At 52.9% G+C, this 5,868-nt stretch overlaps 1 long non-coding RNA gene across 1 annotated transcript; it reads left to right on the plus strand.

The window, feature by feature from the left end:
- The first annotated feature begins 3,054 nt into the window (after positions 1–3,054).
- LOC119338112 lies at positions 3,055–4,087 on the plus strand. The gene is made up of 2 exons (XR_005163810.1): positions 3,055–3,486; positions 3,723–4,087. It is a non-coding gene; the product is annotated as an uncharacterized LOC119338112 (long non-coding RNA).
- Positions 4,088–5,868: the final 1,781 nt, after the last annotated feature.

Raw genomic sequence — 5,868 nt, forward strand, 5'->3', positions numbered from 1 at the left:
GTACAGGTTGCTAGCTAAGCTTGCATGCGCATGGCCAAGGCTCGCGTGCTCCGCTGTGCGGTGCTGGTGGTGTGCGCGCTCCTACTTCTCTCGTCCGCATCTGCGGCGGCCGAGGCGGCTGGCCGGCAAAGGGGTCATGGGAGAGAGGCCACGGCGCCGGCAGCGATGGCAACGGCGAAAGGGCGTTTTGTCAGGATGGTGCTGCGGGAGGAGATGCTTCAGGCGAACGGCCAGGGTGGCATTGGCGAGTCTAAGAGGACCAGTCCGGGCGGCCCAGACCCGCAGCATCATTAGTTGATGTTGGTTCACCGCCTGTCACGTTGCGTGCATTGAGCTTTCATGCAATAAATTGCCTTCTTGTCTTGGTAGCAAAAGAGATTTTTTTTTTCACAAGCATATGTCTACAGTGCACGTCGTCGTCGAGTACTTGTTACTACTAGTGTACTGCTACGTTACCACAGAAGTAGCATGTGTGTGGAACAGGTTATATGTTGTCACTTGTTTTTCAGAATGATAAATTTTAACATTTATCCGCATTTTGTCATTGTTTTTCGCAAGTTTTCATTTTATTGGATCGTCTACCCTATGTGTCCCGAATTTCTTTTAGTCTCTACCACATTCTAATATTTTGATCAACAAATCTTTCATTCCCCTGGCCAACTTATACATCTTTAGAATACCAATATTTTAGTTTTCTCTGGTAAAATTGCATCCTCCCAAACAACATAGCGAGAGAGGAGTCATGTCATTAAACCCCTAGCCCCTGGGTAAATCATCAACCTTTTTTATTTATAATACCATCGGTTGCCCTTGCTTTTGACCGTCAATATACCATCTACATGCAGGGGTGGCTATCAGCATCATAGATGGAACCCTTTAGCAAGTTTAAGGAACCATATTGGTACACTTCCTGAGTTTCACGGCCATAATGAGCGATGCCAATCTACCATGTACACATTATTATCTATCGCCATGTGCTTGCGTACAAACTTCACACACAATGTTAATATGTTTGAGGGGGAAACCAACCAACACTAACTTGCTAGGTAGAAAGCTAGCGGTCACTTTCTGGAATCTAATTATTGGGTTGTTCATGCACACTTGTGGATCGAAAAAGGAAAACATTGCTCCTCTCCTTTCTCAAATCTAGGAAACCATGAGTTGTAGAAAACCCTCCAAAACCACTTTCAATTAATAAGGATGGGCTTTCGAAATAATATTTAAAGTTGTCAGAAGTTTCAAAATTAAGATAATTTTCAGAATTTTTAGTGCTAGCTTTCAACTTTAACTAATTCCGGTGTCAACCCCCAGAAATTCTAGTGCTCTCTTTAAAAAAACATGCCAACAGAAATTTCATCACACTTTCAACAAAATTATCAAAGGCTTTCAACAAAACTATGTCAAGATTCTCACGATTTCATCATAGCTTTCAACAATTTTCACAAAATCTAGAAGTTATCATTCAAAACTCTAGGAACCAACAATATTAGAAAAAAAATCTTTAATACCATCTTTGAAATAAAATATAGAAATGAACTTCTTTAACCTAAAATAAGAAACAAAGGTGGCATAGTTGGTGGCGGGTGTTGCTCCTCTTCATGGTGAGCAGCTAGCGGCATGTTGACACACTTTGCAACAGAGGTGAGGAGCGTCCCTGGTGAGGTGGGGAAGTAGCAAGACCCCTAATAGTGTGGCGCCCATCAAGTATGAGGAGGTGACGCACGTGCATAGACCAATCCAGGGGTTTTCAAAAAGGAGGCGGTCCAGCTTGTGCACGCAAGCATGCACCCGACCCATGCATGCAGTCATAGCAAAATTCAGCACAAATTAATCATGTGCACGCAAATTGTGCATGCATGGATGTCCCTCTCTGAACAAGTTCACGTCTCGCTTTAGAGATAAACCATAAATCATAATATACGTCGAATGTTACAAGGCAGTCTGACAAAGCGGTTCGCAAGATAACCTGACAAAATAAGCGACACGACTACATATATGAAGGACTAAATACAATGTCACGTCACGCCCTAAGACACATAAACTTCACGACAACCCTCAAGAGGAGAAACAGCATGAAGCGTCGATATTGTCGAGTCCAAACTGTTAGCGAACGTGTGTTCGTGCTGTCTGTACGTGCCTACTTTCTAGGACTAGCGCTGAGTTAGTTATCTGGCCAGCCGTGTATGTATAAAACCTGTGTAACCCAGATTGATGAATGTATGAGTGTTGCACGGCCTCTCTCTCTTCGCTCGCTTTGACTCCAGCATGGTATCAGTTTAATCCCGATCCGCACCTTCCGCTGCCCCACCTCTTTCCTACACTCCGCCGGCGCCATGAGCACCTCCTCGTCCGCCTCTTCCGCCGGCGACTCCTCCGATGACGAGCAGTTTGATCTTCCCGTGGCCACTCAAACCCTTCCCACCATTACGATCAAATCTCTCCGTATCCGAGACCATGTCCTCGTCATTCTCGATTACGAGAAGGAGAACTACGGCCTTTGGCGCCGCCAGTTTCTCGACGCCCTCGCCAAGTTCGGCCTCACCGACCACGTCGATGGCTCGCCGGCGCAGGCCACCTCCGATTGGGTCCTCAACGACTTCGCCATCCTCTCCTGGTACAACGCCACCGTGACTCCGTCGACCTTGGAGATCGTAGCGGAGCGCAAGGCCTCGGCCTACACCATCTGGCGCTCGATCCGCTCCCTCTTCCGCAGCAATCGGGATGCCCGGATCACATATCTCCTGGATGAGTTCCATAGCTTCATTCAAGGAGAGCTCTCGGTCGTGGACTACACCGCCAAGCTGAAGCAGATGGCGGATACACTTCGGGACCTCGGCCACCGCATCAAGGATCGCGATCTCGTCCACAACGTCCTGCGCTGCCTCGACGAGCGCTTCCAGCACGCCGTCCCGCACATGACCAGCGGTCGCCGGCCCTCCTTCATCAAGCTGCGGGCCTTCCTCCAGTTGGAGGAGCAGCGCCTCGGCCGGCAGGCGCGCGTCGCCGCCCGCACCGCTCTGCTCGCCCAAGCCTCGGCGTACTACGCGGCTCGGCCTCCGACTCCTGCGCCTGTCCCCGCCTCCTTCACCCAGGCCCTGCTCGCCCCCAACACTCACGCCGTGGGCTCTTCTTCCGGCGGCGGCTCTTCAGGCCATCGCAACAACCGACAGAAGAAAAGGAAGCAGAATCCTTCCTCTGGCGCCAGCGGCTTCTCTTTAGGCGGGGGTCCCTCCGGTGGGTTTCCCGCGGGCGCGCGCCCTCCCACCACCGTGGCCGGCACCTTCCAGGGCATCCTTGGAGCTCGCCCGCCCGCTCCGGCTGCGCCTCAGGCTCATCACGCCACGACCGCGGCCACACCCTCACCACACTGGGACCAAGCCGCCCTCATCGCTGCACTCAACCAGATGGCTCTGCATCCTCCTTCCGCGCCTGGTGGTGAATGGGTCTTCGATAGCGGCGCCTCGTCCCACATGAGCTCCGGTTCCGGTATAACCCACTCTCCTCCCAACCCCTCCTCCCCTTCTTCCATCGTCGTCGGCAATGGCTCCCTCCTGCCCATTACCGGTGTCGGTTCCACCTCTTTTCCCACCCCCACTCGCCCTCTCTCTCTTCTTGAAATCCTCATCTCTCCCTCTCTCATTAAAAATCTAATCTCTGTTCGTGCTTTTACTCGTGACAATTTTGTTTCAATCGAATTTGACCCCTATGGCTTTTCTATTAAGGATCTGGCCACCAAGACGGTGCTTCTCCGATGTGACTCCCCCGGCGATCTTTACACCTTCGCCCCGCCACGTCACTGCCTCACCGCCGCCGTCACCGCCGACTTGTGGCACCAGCGTCTCGGCCACCCCGGCGCCGCCGTCCTCGCCAAGGCCTCCGCTCATTTCGATTTTAGCTTCAATAAATCTTCGACGAGCAATTGCGATGCATGTCGTTTAGGCAAACATACAAGGCTCCCCTTTAGTTCTTCTTCTTCCCGCACCACTTTTCCTTTCGAACTTTGTCATTGTGATTTATGGACAAGCCCTCTGTTAAGTGTATCCGGATATCAATTTTATTTGGTCATTCTTGATGATTTCACACATTATACATGGACTTTTCCCATTCGTCGCAAATCTGAAGTTCATGGTCTTCTCGTTCAGTTTTATGCGTACGTTACGACGCAATTCTCTCGCCCTATCCTCGCCCTCCAAACCGACAACGGTCGCGAATTTGATAACCACGCAAATCATGCGCTACTCGCCTCCCATGGCACCCTCTTTCGTCTAACTTGCCCTTACACTTCACAACAAAATGGGAAGGCCGAACGGATTCTACGCACCCTAAACGATGGTGTTCGCACCCTCCTCTTGCATGCGTCCATGCCTCCACACTGGTGGGCGGAAGCCCTAGCCACATCCACCTATCTACTCAACAGACGTCCATGTAAACCCAATCTTCGTACCACCCCACATGAGCTTCTCTTTGGGACCGTGCCTGACTTCCGTCACTTGCGTGTTTTTGGATGTCTCTGCTACCCTAACCTTCTAGCCACCGCACCCAACAAATTATCCCCTCGATCCGCCGCTTGCGTTTTTTTGGGCTATCCAGACGAGCGCAAAGGATATCGTTGTTACGATCCCCTCACCAGGCGCATTATTTTTTCCAGGCACGTCATCTTTGTTGAGTCTGTTTTTCCGTTTAAAACGATTCCAAACTTACCCAACGATTCACCTGGATCAGCTCCCGATCTTCCTCCCGTCGATTACGTCGATCCGCCTGCATGGGCGCCGCCCCCACCGGCCCCTCCTGGATCGCCATCTGTTTCCCCCATGCAGCCCACGACCACTCCCTCCACTCCTCCAGCTACGTCCCAGCAGCCCACGATTCCCTCGCCTCCTGGCCCACCATCACCACCATCCGGTCCATCCTCATCTCCCGATCCCTCCAACCATCCCACACCACCTCTTCCTCGCATGCACCCAACTGCTCATGCGTCACACCCGATGTTAACACGTGCAAAACACGGAATTTTCCAACCAAACCCGCGTTACGCTAATCTGCATGCTTCAGTTGTCTCGCCACTTCCCACATCTGTTCGCTCTGCTCTCCAAGACCCAAACTGGCGTGCCGCGATGCAGTCCGAGTACGATGCTCTCATCGCAAACTCGACATGGACTCTCGTCCCTCGTCCCCCCGGCACTAACGTTGTCAGCGGCAAATGGGTTTTTCGACACAAAACGAACGCCGACGGCTCCCTCGCACGCTACAAAGCCCGATGGGTCGTTCGTGGCTTCGCTCAGCGCCCCGGCATTGATTTTGGGGAGACCTTCTCTCCGGTGGTCAAGCCGGCCACGATTCGGACGGTGCTCTCTTTGGCGTGCTCCCGGGGCTGGCCCGTGCACCAACTTGACGTCAAGAACGCTTTTCTTCATGGCGTTCTCGACGAACAGGTCTACTGCCACCAACCAGCCGGTTTCGTCGATGAGGCTCGTCGCGATCATGTGTGTCGTCTCTCCAAGTCTTTGTATGGCCTCAAACAGGCCCCCAGAGCTTGGTTCCACCGCTTCGCCACCTTCGCCGCCGCCATCGGGTTCGCCGCCTCGCGCTCCGACGCCTCGCTGTTCATCCTACGGCGGGGCAACGACGCCGCGTACCTACTCCTATACGTCGACGACATCGTCCTCGCAGCTTCCTCGACGACTCTCCTTTGCGTCATCATCGATCAGCTCCGTCGCGAGTTCGCGATGACGGACATGGGCGCCCTCCACTACTTCCTCGGCATCCGCGTCCAGCGCACCTCGCGTGGGTTCTACCTCGACCAGACCCAGTACGCTGAGGAGTTGCTTCAGCGCGCCGGCATGTCACAGTGCCATCCGGTCTCCACTC

This window comes from Triticum dicoccoides, chromosome 1A (genome assembly GCF_002162155.2).
Source record: "Triticum dicoccoides isolate Atlit2015 ecotype Zavitan chromosome 1A, WEW_v2.0, whole genome shotgun sequence".
NCBI lineage: Eukaryota > Viridiplantae > Streptophyta > Magnoliopsida > Poales > Poaceae > Triticum > Triticum dicoccoides.